This window comes from Pinus tabuliformis, chromosome 2_2 (genome assembly GCF_031772625.1).
Source record: "Pinus tabuliformis cultivar Carrire ecotype Pingquan chromosome 2_2, CPIR1, whole genome shotgun sequence".
Lineage (NCBI taxonomy): Eukaryota > Viridiplantae > Streptophyta > Pinopsida > Pinales > Pinaceae > Pinus > Pinus tabuliformis.
Window position 1 is genome coordinate 1,177,218,846 of NC_142300.1, and position 17,613 is coordinate 1,177,236,458.

Consider the following 17,613-nt stretch of genomic DNA (forward strand, 5'->3'; position numbering starts at 1 on the left):
CATGGTCTTCCCAGTAGGATGTTGTAGTCAAGATTCCCATCGATGACTTCAACATCTATTTCTACTGTTTTTCCCCCTAGTTCAACCTTCAAGTTATTTAGGATACCGCACGGGGTATATGTCCTTCCGTCGAATGCTTTTAATGTTGTCGAAGATCGCGACAAGGTTGGAGATCCTAAAGTTTTCCAGCAACTCATCGACATAATACATGTAGATGCCCCCTCATCAATAATTGTTTGGTGAACAGTTTTGTTGAGGGCTTTCACTTGGATAAGGAAAGCTAGTTGAGCTGGTAACTGAGGATCGTATCCTTTGTGGTCGAAGGATACGAGATTGGAATCCTTAGGATCAACCCCACCAATGGCTGATAACAAAGCCTGCCTTTAGGATGGGAAATTTTGTAATACTTCAAGAGTCGACATAGCGGATGGCGATTGGGCCAAATCTTCCACTATGTTATAATGCTGCACCGCTCTGGCGCGAGGATTAAATGTCGACTTGTGTACTACTCCCTTCGGTGGTTTTATTGTTACTTCAGGGATGATGGGCGGTACAACTTCTGTCGAAGTTGTTGTCAAATTGCTTGGTGGATCTTTATCCTTGCCGTTTGACAGCTGCGGATTCCCGTAATCTTTGTTCCTTGTCAAAATCAAAGCATCATTTTGTTGCTTGGAGATCGATAACATAAGCACTTGCGACGGGGAAGCATTTCCACTATCAACCAGATTTTGACCTGGATTTGGAAACGGGTCAGTTAACACAGCTGAGGTTTGCGAACTTTTGAAGAACCTCTTCAGCTCAGCTTTGTATGGACATTCCTTTGTCCAGTGATTCTCATCACATATCTGACACCCTGTTGTAGGGGGTTTCCTATTTCCAGGAGGGTTTGAAGAAGTTTTTTCAGGGGATGACTCTCCCTGTTTCTTCTTCTTCCCTTTGTTTTGCTTCTTCTTGCTTCCTGGTTGTTTGGTTTCTTTGCCTTTATCTGCTGATACGGAATTTACTTCCGAAGCAAGAATTTCTTCTTTTGCATTTTGATCTGAAGTCTTACGGGCCTTCTTGGAGTTGGCCTTTGTCGACTTCGCGTTTGTCGTGCCAATCACGCCATCGCCGGCATGAGAGTCATTGTTTGATTTAGGAGGAGGAGGAATTGAAAATTCCGGTCTAGGGGCATCAGGTATTTTGTCATAGAGCGTGCCAGACTGAGTGTAGACTAAGTCTAGATATTGTGCACGAGCAATAACTTGCTCTTCCGTTACGACCCCCCCCTTGGCCACATCTTCCGTTATAGCAGGAAGTAACGACTTGATAAACCATTCAGCTAATAGCTGATCGGGAACGTACGTTTTTACCATCCTACGACGACGTCGCCACTCATGTATATGATCAGATATGTGAGTGGTCGTTGTCTGTTTGAAGTTGGTTAAGATTTCCGTTCCCGTTTCATACCTTATCGGTAATTGAAAATGGGTTAAGAAAGTCATGGCTAGGGAGCTGAAATTGTCGAACGAGGCTCTAGGTAATTCGATATACCATTTTGCCGCTGGACCCGTTAACGTCCTCTGGAAAAGGCAAAGCCTTATTGAATCATCGTTTAGGGTGTTTGATGAACACCATAGATGAAAAGTCATCACGTGATTCGATGGGTCTTCACCTGGATTTCCATTAAATTTAGGAATGTCTGAAGGAAGTTTGTGAGGAATCGCTGGCCACCAAGGGGCGTAAGCAATTGGATCGTTTGTTAACCGGTGTAAATCGGGTAACTCTAAAGTTGCCACGAATGGTAACTGTTGATTCAAGTTAGGTGAAGCATACCCAGGGTATGATGGAATTGCCTGAGCAGTGGGCCTTTGCATACCAGCATAATGCAATTGATGTTGGTATGATTGATACGGTTGGTGGACTTGACCACTGTAAAGTGGTTGGTTTTGACCGTTTTGAATATACGGTTGTCCACTGTTCGCAAAGATCTGCTGCTCAGAAACTTGGTACACTTGTTGGAATTGCGGTTGTTGATATTTCACCAGCCACGGTTGTGAAGCCATGCTCTGTTGCGCTATACTAACCGTTGGACCAAGGTGTGGGGTAATTGTACCCGTTTGGACCTGTGTCGCCCCACCAGTAGGTGATTTTGGTTGAGTTACAGGGTCAAGGGGCTGTTGCATTACAACATGAGAAATCTGAGGTTGACATACAACAGGCAACATTTGAACCTGCGACACTGTCACAATTGCCGGTGTGGTCGGGATGTTCGACATAGGTACACATTGTTGCATAGAATACACAACCCTTGGTTGTTGAGGTAGCATAGGTACCCAACCACTTGTCGTAACTCCAGTATAACCTGAATACTGTTGAGAACTCCCGTATGGATATCCTCCCGGAGGGGGTAATGAAAGGGCATACTGCCCCCCATACGGTAGCAATCCGGAACTCAAGGGGATTGTTTGTCCTTGGGGACTGGATTGCCCAAATTGACCTCCAAATGGATCAATCTGGCGAGTTTCAACATAAGAGTTGCCGGATATTATTCCGGAGGAACAAACTGGAACGGACCATACTGTCGAAATAGTCCCTGGGTGGACTCCTTCTAGCGGTTGTGAGCTAGTCGGGACAGATGGTATGCCGGCAAACATTGTCGGAGTGACGGCAGGGAGTTCCGCTGTCGTTGTGTCATTCGACACAGTCCTAGATGTTGATGGTTGCTCAGACATTTTGAGTCTATCCAAGAGATTACCTAGCGATTCTACAGGAACTTCCACTTGTGGTAGACTAACTTCTGATGAAGGAAATAGAGTGACCCCGACTCCAAAATGTGTTGGAGTACTTACTTGCGGATCTTCTACAATTTCCTCTATTTCAATAAAACCAGGTGGAAGAGGAAGACCGTCAAGTCCGTAAAATATTTCTGGTGCCGAAGAAGGGGTTGAATCAATAGCGACAGTTGTTTGAGGAGCAAGACTCTCTGAACGGGTTATAGATGGAACTGGTTCAGTAACGCAAGTATTTGCTCTCAGACTAGGATCAGTGTTACTGTCCCTATGTGGCTGTTGAACTTCTTTTGTAGAGGCAGGGTTTCCTGAAATGTTTGGAGTAACCGGAATCTCAGATGTTGTTGGAACACTTGTTCTAACTTTGATAGGAGATTTCGAACCGGTTAAACGAGTTCGCTTTGTCCGTACTGTTTTCGATTCTGGAGACAAAGACGGTTGACTTGTAAGCCTCCGTGAACGACGGGGTTTCAATTGACTTTCTTCCACGATTGCGGATTACTCGATCAACCAAAATACAACAGGGGAAAATGTGTTTCCGAATTAAATGAATTTTTAGACGCTTTTAGACACAACTTGCTTTTTCACTTTTAAAGAGTCAAGAAAAAGCTAAAGATGACTCTAGTCTCCTTCGATGTTTTAACGAGCCCGAAGTGACAAATGCTCGGATGGACTTTTTCTGTTATAGAGTCTGAAAAAGGCCAAAAGGAACTACTCTGGAGTTCTAGGCAGAGTGTGTGCCAAACTTTTCGCAAAACCACAGAATAATTTTTAGGGTACGGGCAGTCGATCTTCCTAAATGCTGTGTTCAGTGCATTGCGATCACTAGGGCGGCCGACACGGCTTCCTAAGGATAAAGGTTTTATGCCTATAGGGGTCTCCCAATATATACGTGATGGTACGTGGGAGCACAATCCGTACTGGCGCTATTGTCCCTCAGGAGGAATCACCCACCATCAACGAGATCGACAGTCACCAGGCTTTACGACGCCGGAACACGTCTCTAGCCTAGACCTCTATGTTGTGCGTTATGTTGCAAAGCGTTGTTAAGTTCATTCAATTTATTTTAGGTTGATCTTTTTAGAATTTTGCATTTTGAGGTTCACCACGAGATGCATGATACAAATTCCTAAATGCAGTCTAAATATGATAAGCAAGCTTTTTATCTTTTCAACTTTGAAAATCCTAGCTACTAAGGGAAAAGAAAGACACCATCTTTTCTCAAAGAGGAATCAGCACACTCTAATGCACTTTTCCTAAATCAAGCATGCAAACTATCAAGATGCAAATGCATAATGCAGGTGTTTTTTTTCCGCATTCTTAGTATTGATGCCTACAAAGAAAGCTTTTTGTACAACTTTGAATTTGCTTTTAAATGACAAATACAAACAAGTTTGCTTTTTCGAAATCGGAGAGGGTAGAAGAGATTACAACACTTAACGATTTTCGAAATGAAAACTTGTTTCGACACTTTAAAAGAGACAAAATCAAACCAATAAGCAAAAGAAAATGTATAATCAACTGTAAACAGCCAATGAACTCTCTCCTAAGATCACAATCAACAGATCTGAATCAAGGGCTACAGGATGATTATTTCACTCATGCAAAGGAAAACTGCGAATGACGCCACAAACACATAAAAACACTCACAGTCTTTTTGTACAAAAGGAGGCGGAATTTAAGCAGAGAAAAGGAGTTATCAGACTGGTACCTATGCTGGTTACAGGCTGTAAAAATCAGAGATCAAAACAGGGCAAAAAAAAAGCAGAGAACCCCAGCTGCACAAGGCCAAACTGGTTTAGCGCAACCTCAACACAGGGGTTTTGACATTCAGCGCAGGTAGCCTTCACGGGACCTGTGTTGGAATGCAGAATCCCTTCACAGGGTCTGCACTGAAGGAGAAACTCTCGTTTCTCACTGGGTTCTGGGTCACAGATTGCTATTTAATCTACTGTTTCAGGCCAAATAAAAGGAACAAGCAAGGTGTAATCAAAGGGATGCTTTGAGGGGGTACTAAGATCTATCACAAAGGATCATCAAATCATTTGTGAATCCATTGTTCAGATCATAGACAAATCCAGTGATTGGATCAAAGCAGCAGCTGTCTACTTTGCATATGAGAATAGCAGATGCAGTTCGATTGCCGCTGTTGAGTCTATGAAACAAACAATGACAGAAACACAAATAAAATGACTAAACAGATCTCCCCAGCAGAGTCGCCAATTTGTTGTGGGGAAAAATTCCTATGCAGGACGATCCTATCCACCTAAGGTGTGACAGTGCCTTAGCAACAAACAGAGACAGCTATTCTAGTATTCTTCCTTTATGAATTAAGAATGAAGAGAGATAGATGGACTAACCGGTGTCTTCTGTTTGTCCCTCAATCCGGTCTCTCTTCTCTTTGAGGGTTCCCAGCTACTTGCCTTCTCGCTCGCCCTGCTTCAAGAGGTTTCTGCAAGATCACAAGAAGAGAACACTACACAAGACATGGATTCATATTCATAACTAGTTCAGGATTAGAAATAAACTAAACATACTAATGCAATCATACATCGAAGATACATCAGTATATAGGAGAAATCAAGATAGCTTTATTGATGAATAACAAGGTTCAGGAAGAGATACAACCCAGAGGGCTCCAATCCAGCATCTCCTTCCCAGCAAATGGAATTCCTATCTTCACCCCCTTCAAAGCATTAAGCACCCAATAATTCCAGTCTCAAACCAACAGCAATTCTTTGCAATAACAAAATTCCAGCCTCTAGATCTCATGGAGGAGAGATCCATATATAGATGTTTGGAGAGAGGATGAGTCAGCTTGAGATCTGACTAGTGTCCTCTCCCTCTGTCAGTTCTTGATTCCACTTGGAGGTTCTTGCTTCCACTTGGAGATTTGGAACCTCTTACTCATCACCAGTCGAATTCCTTGAGGCAAGTGTCATTGAGGAAGATTTTGGAAGCTTCCTGGGTCTTGACACCTCGTGGAATGAACTTGCCACATGTCAACTCTCACTCAGCGCAGGTAGCCAGTGTTGCCTTTTACATTCAGTGCAGGTAGCCAGTGTTGGCTTTGACATTCAGCGCAGACAGCTAGTGGAGCCACTGAATTGATCCTGAATTGACTTGTTTTTGAGCAGTTTCTGGTGGAGAACTTCTGTGAATTGCTGTGGTTTGTTAGCCTTGTTCCTCTAGGGGTAGGAACAACATGTTTAGGGACTTTGGATCCCTTAGATTATGGACATTTCATGCTCAATGCTGTAAGGCAAAAAAATGTCTATAACAAGTTTCAAGGTAGATAATGAGAAGTTGGTGAGAGCTCGAGAAAGGCAAGCTAGGAAAATTGTTGTCCTTCCACAAAGGCTTTCATATTTGTAGAATCAGAGACAGTCTTATGAGAGGGTCAACCATAGAGGGAGGAGGAGCCCTCAGGAACCTAAAGGTAGTAATTCAAGGAAGAGGCATAGGTCTGTAAGTGAGGACATGGTGCCAGGAGGTGCACCACTGAGCACACTTAGAGGTGGGACCAGTTATCATGTGCATGGGACTAGTGGACCATATAGCTCTGCTACTAGAAGGCACTATCATTACTCTCACCATCACCTTCAGCAAAAGCGGAAGGTTAAGGACTATATGCTGACAAATTTCAAGATGGCCAAGCCACTCATATTTGATGGAGATATGAAGAAATTAGAAGAAGAGAAAGCTTGGTTGTTGGGCCTGAAGAAAACATGAAAACAAGGATTCCCACTTTCAGTCTAAAAGGGAAAACAAACATCTAGTGGGAGGACTTGAAGAATGTCTAAGGTATTGTTGAAAAAGAGCTAAATTGGTAGGAATTCGAGAAACTCTTTAGAGAGAATTATCTATTTGAGCATTACTCTGATGACAAAACTAAGGAGTTTTATGAACTCAATATGGGGAAAACGACATATGATGAGTATGTCAAGAAGTTTTTAGAGTTTCTGTGGTATGTACCTTACCTCAGGGATGAGAATGAAAAGATTCAAAGGTTTTTAAGTGGTGTTCCCATAATCTTCAAGGATAATATTGAGTTCTTGGAGCCATAGACTCTAAGTGATGCAGTCAAGAAATTAAAGCATTGTTTTGAGCAAGCCAGACATAGACTAGAAGCTAAGGGCATATGGAGGCAACAAGACAAAGTTGACAAGGTAAGTACCTAGCCTAAGAAGCATTTGAGGAGAAGGAAGATAAAAAACAAGCTTCTTTGAATTGAATTAAGAAAAAAATGAGCTATGTTGATAAAAAAGTTGCATAGAAGGGTTTGGCAATGCAACAAGGAGAAAAAATGAAGGAACCTCTACGATGTTGGATGTGTGTGGAAAACCATAAAAGGAAATATTTCCCACACCAACATAGCCCAGGACCAAAATTTTATAATATTCAGGAGAATAAAATTGTGGGAGAAGTGGCTCAAAGTTTACCTAGAATCTACGCAACAATAGACAATTGGAAATTAGATCATCAAACATCAATCATTGAGATGGAAGGTAAGTTAAGTGATAATTATGTTTCAATTTTAGTAGATCTCAGTTCAAATTATAGTTATATTAGCCCAGAAGTCATGGAAGAATGTAAAGTGATTACATAGCAACATGAGGAACTGTGGTTGGTTCAGTTGGCCACCAGAACCAGAATGTGAATTTTCCATTTAGTGAGGTCTCGTACATTTGAGCTCTATGGAATTCTCACATCAGCCCACTTAAACATGTTTTTGTTTGGGAACTATAGCTTATTTTTTGGTATGGAATGGTTATGCAACCATAGGGCCAAAGTGGATTGCTTCGAAAAAGAAGTTGAATGTTTGTATTAGTTCATGGAGCACAAAATTATACAAGGAAAAAGGAAGCCAACATTAGTTTGGGTCACTAAGGCAATGGAATCTAAGAACAATTGTCGAAAAGGTTGTAAATTGTTTTATGTTCATAGTTCTAAGGACAGAGAAAGTAATGCTAATGCAGGTCAAGTAGATAGTGAGCTATTAAAAAGGTATTTGGTGCTATAGAAGTTCAAGGATGTGTTTCCCATTAAGATGTTAGGGTTACCTCCTCACAAAGAGATCGACTTCTCCATTGAATTTATTTCTGGATCAACAACAACATCCAAATCACCTTAGACAATGAGAACACATGATCTGATGGAATTAAAATTGTAGTTGAAGGAGATGCAGGATAAAGGGTATATTTTTCCAAGTGTGTCGTCATGGGGAACCTCAGTAGTTTTTGTAAAGAAAAAGGATGGGACCCTTCGCGTTTGTATTCACTATAATAAGATAAACAAAGTGACTATTAAAACCCGATATTTGTTGCCACTGATAGACAATCTATTTGATCAACTGCAGGGGGCAAAAATTTTCTCCAAGATAGATTTGAGGTCTAGATATCATTAGATGAACATTAAAGAAGAAGATATTCACAAGGCCACTTTATGGACTAGGTATGGGCACTATGAATTTGTAGTCATACCCTTTGGGCTTACTAATTCCCATAACACTTTCATGTGTTTGATGAATAGGGTATTATGTCCTTACTTAGACAAGTGCATTATAGTATTTTTGGATGACATCCTAGTTTAATCAAAGATGGAAAAAGAACATGAGAAGCATTTGGAAGCAATGCTACAATTGTTGTGGGGGCATAAGATTTATGAAATTCTCAACAAGTGTGACTTTTTCGAGGCTCATATACATTATGGGACATGTTGTCTCCAAGGAAGGCATAACAGTTGACCCAAAGAAGATCAAGACTATAATGGAGTATCCCACTCCAAGGAATCTGAACAAGGTTAGATCATTCATGGGATTAGTAGGTTATATTAGGATGTTCATTAGGAATTTATCCAAGATTGTGTATCATATTAGAACATTGCAAAGAAAAGGGAATAAGCTTGACTGGACAATGAAGTGTGGAACAAGCTTTGAGGTACTAAAGAAACTACTCACAACTACACCAGTGCTGAGGATTACATACCCTGGTAAGGATTTCACGGTTTACATAGATTCATGTAAGGAAGGACTCAATGGATTCTTGATGCAAGAAGGACAAGTAATTTCATATGAGTCCTAGAAGTTGAAAAATCATGAGGTGAACTATGTGACTCACGAGTTAGAGTTGGAAGCCATCATTCATGAACTAAATATGTTGAGGCATTACCTCCTTGGGAGGAAGTTTACTGTTATGATAGATCATAGTGGACTCAAGTATCTATTTGAGAAACTAAAGCTGAATGGGAGATAGGATAGGTGCTTAGCTACACTTAGTGAGTTTGATTTTGAAATCAAGTACATCACGGGAAAAAAAAATAGATTTGTTGATGCACTCAGCCAAAGAATTCAGTTAAACCATTTAGGAGTCTTAAGTTCCTATAGGACAGACCTGGTGGAAAGGATCAAAAGTGTAGGATAGTAGGATGAAAATTATTAGAAGATTAAAGAGAATTTGCTACAAGGTAGTGAGGATAAGGATTATCACCTTACTGATGACAACCTAATTATATTTAAGAGCATAGTTTATGTGCCAAGTAGTGAGAAGTTAAAAAATCTTATCATCAAGGAGTTTCATGTCAAGCCTTATTCAGGCCATCCAGGATACCAACATACAGTTTCAACCATTAAGAGATTTTAGTATTGGCCGAATTGGAAGAAATAAGTGGTTGATTTTGTGGCCAAGTGCATAGAGTGTCAACAAGTAAAGGTTGAATATAAACCTCCATCAGGATTATTATAGCCCACTGCTATTCCAAAATGGAAATGGTAAGTGATTTCTATGGATTTCATCTCAGGCTTTCCATGGGCTTCCAAGAAACACGATGCAATCATAATAGTTGTTGACATGTTAAGCAAGAAAACTCATTTTGTGGCGGTAATAGCCATTAATTCATATAGGGAGATGGCACATATATTCATAAAAGACATTATGAGGCTCCATGGGATTCCCAAGAATATGGTTTAAGATAGAGATGCCAAGTTTACTTCCAAGTTTTGGAAGGATTTATTCTACAGTTTGGGGGAAAAAATAACATTTAGCATGACATATCATCCACAGACAGAAGAACAAGATGAGAGGACTAACAGGATCCTTTAAGACATGTTGAAGATGTATATAATGCATCATCCCAAGAAATGGGAGGAATAACTTCCAATGGTGGAGTTTTCATACAACAATGTGTATTAGGAGTCCATTCGAGACTTTGTATGGAAGGAATTGTAATAATCCTATCAACTGGAGTGATCCAGTGAACATGGTCCTTATTTGGCCTAATATGTTGAAGGTAATGGAGCATTAGATTCAAGTCATCAAACAAAATTTAAATGTGGCAAAGGATAGGGAGAATATTTATGTTGATCAACATAGGGTGCATAAGGTGTTTCAAGTTGGGAAACATGTATATTTAAGGATCAAACTGAAGAAAAGTTCCTTGAGAATTGGGAACTTTGTCAAGTTGGCACCATGGTATAGTGTCCCTTTTGAGATCCTTCAGAGGATTGGGTTGGTGGCCTAAAAGCTAGCCCTACCTACTACAAATAGAGTTCATGATGTTTTTCATGTCTCTTTGCTTAAGAGGCATGTGAAGGATTCTAATCATGCAATTGATTTCTCTGTGCTACTAGTGGAACTGGAGAGGGAGTTCCAACCATAACCAATATGCATTCTATGTTGTGTGTTTTATATTCTTTCCATGACTACCACCACACATGAAGCCAGGGGGTTAGAGGGGAGGCGGCCATCACCCCTTTTGTTGTGCTAGGCACAGTGGGGGGGTCACAGAGTGTTTGCAAGGGGGCAAGGTAGCTCCTTGGGAAAATAAAATTTGTACATTATATTAGGTGAACGAATCTACCTATGGTTTTGTGAATATATTTCGCACTGTTAGAAAATTATATATTACGGAGCAATGGAACACATAAAATATTGCAGAAATATAAACACAGAAAACACATAAAACAAGAGAGACACAGATATACGTGGTTCACCCAGTTTGGGCTACGTCCACGGAGAAACAACCAGTCCTTCCTTTTATATTATCCTGTAAACTGAAGAGATACAACCTACAATAGATCCGCTGTAACACCCTCTTCACTCTCAATCTCCTCTCTCTTCCTCACTTAGAATATAGATATACATAGATGCAATACAATTCCCTCATATATAGTGAGGGGTTGCCTTCTAGGGAAAAAAAACCAAAACTAAACATAACTTCTACTGTCAGATCATCCACCTAATGAACGACCCAGATTGACTACGAATTACTAGACATTTACAAGGCAATTTTACATCTATTTTTAGCTTCAACGGCGTTGCCCCCGAGCCCCCACCAGGGGACCTCTAGCCACCGATCCCCCTCAGGCGAGGGGATTTAACCTCCCCAACCCTCGCGGGGGGCACAAGTCCCCCTGCGTGGAGCGATGTATAGTCTTCCTGGGGTATACATCCAGCCGAAACCTTTGAGTACAGAAGATAATCAAGCTCCACACCTAACAATCTCCCACTTGGAGATTGATTACAGTAACTCCACTATTACTTCATTTGCTAGACAATGACTCCACTTTGTACCTGGCTGTTTCTCATCTTCTTCATCATTCTTGGAGACCAATTGAAACTGAGCAGATTCTCAGTTTCTCCCTGGTTGCAACTTTTGTTAGCATATCTGCAGGATTCTGGCTAGTGTGTATCTTTTCCAGCTTCAACTGTCCACTTTCCAATGCTGACCATATGAAATGGTACTTGAGCTGCAGATGTTTGGTCTTGGAATGAAATGCAGAGTTCTTTGCAAGATGTATGGAACCCTTGCTATCATTGTATAACCTGCTCAACTCCTACTTCTTACACAATTCATCCAGAAACCTTTGTAACCAAATCATTTCCTTACTAGCCTTTGTAGCAGCAACATACTCTGCTTCTGTTGTTGAAAGTGAAACAACACTCTAGATTTTGAAACCCAATTGACAGTTGTTCCACCTACAGTAAATACATATCCTGTAGTGATCCTCCTGTTATCTCTGTCACCTGCCATATCTACATCAACATATCCCTGTAGAGCAATGTTTGAACCAGCAAAGCATAATGCTTGATTTGTGGTTCCTCTCAAATACCTGAGAATCCACTTCACTGCCATCTAATGTTCTTTTCCTGGATTTTTCATGTACCTGCTTACAACTCCCACTACATGTGAAATATCATGCCTTGTGTAGACAATTGCATACATTAAGCTTCCAACTGCTGATGCATATGGAACTTTGGACATATGAGCCATTTCTTCCTGAGTCTTGAGACACGCCTCCTTACTTAATTTGAAATGACTAGACAAAGGTATACCAACTGGTTTTGCATTCTGCATATTAAACCTTTTCAACACCTTTTCTATGTACTCACTTTGAGAAAATGTTAATTTGCGATTCTTCCTGTCTCTAGTTATTCTCATACCAAGGATTTGTTTTGCAACACCCAAATCCTTCATTGCAAATGAGTTTGCCAATTTTCTTTTGAGCACATTTATCTCCTGCATGTTAGAACCTGCAACAAGCATGTCATCTACATACAATAACAATATAACATATCTTCCATCATTTTTCCTTTTGAGATAAAGACAATGATCACAGTGACATCTGGTATAACCTTGTTCAAACATAAACCTATGAAATTTTAGATGCCACTGCCTTGGAGCCTGTTTTAAGCCATACAAGCTCTTCTTTAACCTGCACACTAGTTTCTCCTTCCCTTTTACCTCATATCCTTGTGGCTGCTGCATATATATCTCTTCGTCCAAATCCCCATGGAGAAAGGTTGTCTTTACATCTAACTGCTCAAGATGCAAATCTTCAACTGCTACTCGACTTAAAATAGTTCTGATTGAAGTCATTTTAACAACAGGAGAAAATATTTCATCAAAATAAATACCTTTCTTCTGTGCAAACCCCTTCACCACAAGTCTAGCTTTGTACCTCTATTTTCCTCCATCTTCTTCCTTTAGCCTGTAAACCCATTTATTCTGCAATGTTGTTTTACCTGCAGGAAACCTGACTAAGTCCCAAGTCTGGTTATGTGCTAAGTAGTCCATCTCTTCTTTCATGGCTTGCTCCCACTTCTTCTTGGTTTCTACCTGCATTGCTTCTTCATAACATTCTGGTTCACCAGAATCAGCTAACAATACATAATATAATGAAGGAGAGTATCGTTCAGGGGGTCTACTTATCCTGGTAGATCTTCTAACACAACTTTTAGGTGTTTGAGGTGCTTGTTTCTGTTGTGGTTGTTGTTCTAGTAGTTGATCATTATGATTTTCAGGCACCATCACTTTTTGTGTGATATCGTCAAGCACTGTGTATTCTCTGTTATCTTTTTCCTGTTTCTTTTCCTGCAATTGATTCTTATACAAGACCTTTTCATTGAATATCACATCTCTGCTCCTAATGATTTTGTGATTTTCATAATCATATAAGCGATAACCAAAATCATTAACACCATATCCAATAAAGGTACATTTCTTTGATTTTTCCTCAAGCTTTGTTCTATTTTATTTGTTAATGTGGACAAAAGCTTCACAACCAAAAGTCTTTAAAAATGAGTAGTTTACCTTTTTACCTGTCCATGCCTCCTCTGGAATACCACCATCCAAGGAACTTGAAGGCCATCTATTTATTATATAAACAACAATATCTACATCATCTTCCCAAAATTGTAAAGGCAATCCTGCATGCAATCTCATGCACCTTGCATCCTCCATGATTGTCCTGTTCATCCTTTCTGGCACACCATTTTCTTGTGGTGCTCCTGGAACTATCTTCTATCTACGAATTCCATTCTCTAAACAGTACCTATCAAACTCTTTGCTGCAATATTCACCTCCATTATCTGATCTGAGACACTTCAACCTTTTCTCTGTCTCATTTTCAACCAAAGCTTTACATTTCTTGAAAGTATCAAATACATCAAACTTATTTCGAATACAATAAATCCACGATTTGCTAGTTGCATCATCAATAAAAGTAACATAATAATGAGATCCACCAAGAGATGATACCTGAGCAGGTCCCCATACATCTGTATTCACAAGCTCTAATTTTTCGCTCTTCTTTTCTTTCCCAACTCTAAGGAATCTGACTGTCTTCTGTTTTCCATAAACACAATTATCACAGAATTTTAAATCAACATGCTTCAAACCTGGTAACAAATTTCTTGAGTGAAGAATCTGCATCCCCTTCTCACTCATGTGCCTGATGCCACAATGTTCTATCTTCTCCTATAGAGGTTAAAGCATTAATAGAATTAGAAATACCATTGCATAAATACAATGTACCAACCTTTTCTCCTTTCACTATTACTAGGGATCCTTTAGTGACCTTCCAGGTTTTATCTGTGAAAGTAGTTACACAACCTTCACCTCCCAACTACCCTATTGAAATTAGATTTTTCTTCAGATCTGGAACATGCCTTACCTTCTTCAATAGCCACTGATTTCCATTTTGTTGTTTTATGAAAATTGTACCCATTCCAACGATTTTACAGGGTTTATCATCACCCAATCGAACTTGTCCAAAATATCATTGAATATAATCATGAAAATGTTTCTTATCAAGTGTGGCATGGAATGAGGCCCTTGAATCTATCACCCAGGAATCAATAATATTTTCTAATGAAAGAATCAAAGTATCTTGCAACACATCACCTGTTACATTCGCTTCATGATTAGTTTCTTGCTGCGCATCTCCTTCTTTTCCCTTCCAAGATCTACAGTCTTTCTTCAGGTGTCCTTTCTTCCCGCATTTCCAGCACACTATCCCTGATCTAGACTTGGATCTTCCTTTTCTTGACTTACTGCAATATCTTGGGCTCTTTCCTCTTTCCATTTTTCTTCCCCTAGTCTCTGCAATCAAAGCATTACCTGATGTCTCATCGGAGCGATTTCGTCGCATTTCCTCGATAAAGATTGCACCGACAACATCACGAAACTTTAAAGTACTAGATCCAGAGACAGAGTTACTAATGGACATAACTAAACCATTCCAACTTTCTGGCAATGAGCGCAGAAATAACAGAGCCCTAGCTTCATCATCAAAATTTACCCCTACAGAACTTAACTGACTTGTAACTGTATTAAAATCATTTAAATGATTTGCAATAGATCCACCTTCTGACATCTTCATATTAAATAAACGCTTCATAAGAAATACCTTATTTGAGGCTGAGAGTTTTTCATATATTAGATATCATTTTTTGGGATTCAACTGCGTTAAGTAAGTCATTCAAACGTATGACCATTTCCATGAGAGGTAGTCGTAACTGACTAATTTCTCATGATTTTTGAATAGTTCACTTAGCACTCATTGCATCGGGTGATGCTCACAGGGGTGAAGAAGTGGGATTGAAACTAGTGAAATGTGGAGAACGAATCACATAGCATCAATCATCACTTCCGGGGCTTGCACCCGGTAACCAGGACTTCCCAGGAGGTCACCCATCCCAGAACTCCTCTGGCTCAAGCGCGCTTAACTGTGGAGTTTTTCCCACAATCAAGCCCACTTAGCTTGCTACCCCATTTGCAAAACCTTAGCAAGTATTGTTCCTCATGAACCATTCAAGTAGAGATCCCTTGACTCTTTTTGAATTTAAGTATGGGGGATTTTAGCAAGTATTGTGCCTCATATAGTTTAGCCAATGCCGACATTAAACCTTTTGTTGTCATTTCCTTTGAAATATTAAACGCTACTGACGCCGCTAGGCATAGCCATATTGTTCCAAGTGCCCTTCTATCTAAAATATCACATTTTGTGTTTGTCATACTCATCGGCTTCTTTGTCTTTCTGCTCAATGGTAGGTACAGATCTCTCTGATACAAATAATCTTCCATCTGCATCTTCCATAGTTGGTAGTTTTGGCCATTGAATTTTTTTACCCTAATCCTACCATCTTCCGCCATTTCTCCCACTCGAACCAGGAACCCTTCTGTCCTACGAGTTTATCAGCTAAATAGACCTTCGGCTTTGATACCAGTTGTTAGAAAATTATATATTATGGAGCAATGGAACACATAAAATATTGCAGAAATATAAACACAGAAAATGCATAAAACAAGAGAGACACAGATATACGTGGTTCACCTAGTTTGGGCCACGTCCACGGAGAAACAACCAGTCCTTCCTTTTATATTATCCAGCAAACTGAAGAGATACAACCTACAACAAATCCGCTGTAACACCCTCTTTGCTCTCAATCTCCTCTCTCTTCCTTGCTTAGAATACAGATATACATAGATGCAATAAAATTCCCTCATATATAGTGAGGGGTTGCCTTCTAGGGCAAAAAACCCTAAACTAAACATAACTTCTACCGTCAGATCATCTGCCTATTGAACGGCCCAGATTGACTAGAAATTACTAGACTTTTACAAGGCAATTTTACATATATTTTTAGCTTTGAGGGCGCTGCACGTGAGCCCCTGCCGGGGGATCGCTAGGCCCCAGACCCCCCCAGCCGGGATGGATTTACACTCCCAGCACATGGTTTTGGGCATGATGGTTTTCTTCCCATGGTATTTTGTAGATACAATCATGGGAACTACGATTATGTTCTAATCCAGGGTTAATGGATTCAAGTTTATGGATGCTTTGACATGTATATATATATGTCATAACATTGAAAGGAATATAATTAAAAGTCAATCTAGTAGTCCTGGTTTTGGGATCCATGGGAAAATCTTTGTCTATATCTATTTTATGTTTTATGCTCTCACCATTGTTTATTTTGTATTTTTAGAATTCATATGTAGGTAATTTATGTACATGGTTAAAACCTACATTCTAGATCAGAGGAGTCTCAAGCTATAGAATTGAGACATAGAGCAAGTTAAGGTGTAGTGCAAGCACATTGTTCTTGAGGAGGCCACATGCAAAATGACTGATTCCATGAAGACAACTTATCCTCTCCTTTTTTCAGTTAAGGAAATTGTTTATAGGTTTATTTAAAATATTGTATTAGCTACAAGTATAAAGCTCCGCATATAGTATGTGATTGTTATTTTGTAATTCTGTTTTAGAATATTTTTCATCCTTGTATATAAGGACAAGGAACATCGAGTATGGTGTTCCCTCATGGGGCAGGGGTCTATAATGGCCCAAACCACTTATGCCTATATTTTTCCATGTAAACACATGATTTTCAGTACATTTAAAGTTAAAATGGGTTGAGTAAGGGACAAGGATTACAAAATGCAATGAGGGAGGTCAATTTCTTTGGAAATTCATCTTACCTTCTAAACGAAGAAAAATGGACAGTTTGGACAGTTATTGAAGGCTACTTGTTGAGATTTAAATGCTTTGAAATGGTGTGTTGCATAGATGGTTGTTGTAAATTTAGGAACTGCAGGAAAGGGACAAAGCCCATAAATGTTAGGGAAAAACAACAAGGAAACCTTGAGGAAGGCATGGGAAAAAGGAGATACTTCATGGAGAACAGAGAAGAAAAACTTAGTTTTTCCCAGGGATGAGGAAACAAAGGAGAAAAACGCTAGAGAGGGAAATAAAAGAAAAAACTTCACACATAAGTGGACCACGCCAAGCATCGGAGAACGGAAAGCTCCCATCAACAATCAGAAAAAGAGAGAGATCAGGATCCTATGGAGAATGAATATAGATACTCTCAAGAGTAGTAGAAAAAGGAGAAACACAATCTGTTCTGCATGGATAGCTGGAAAATAACATAGGGATATTGATTGGAAGAAACAGTAGAACATTAGAGTGATGTTATTCCTGATAAACAACAACAAGTTCAATTTTTGGGAGGAGTCTGACTTCTTCCTTTACTCTCATGGTGCCATCATCACTTGGTGA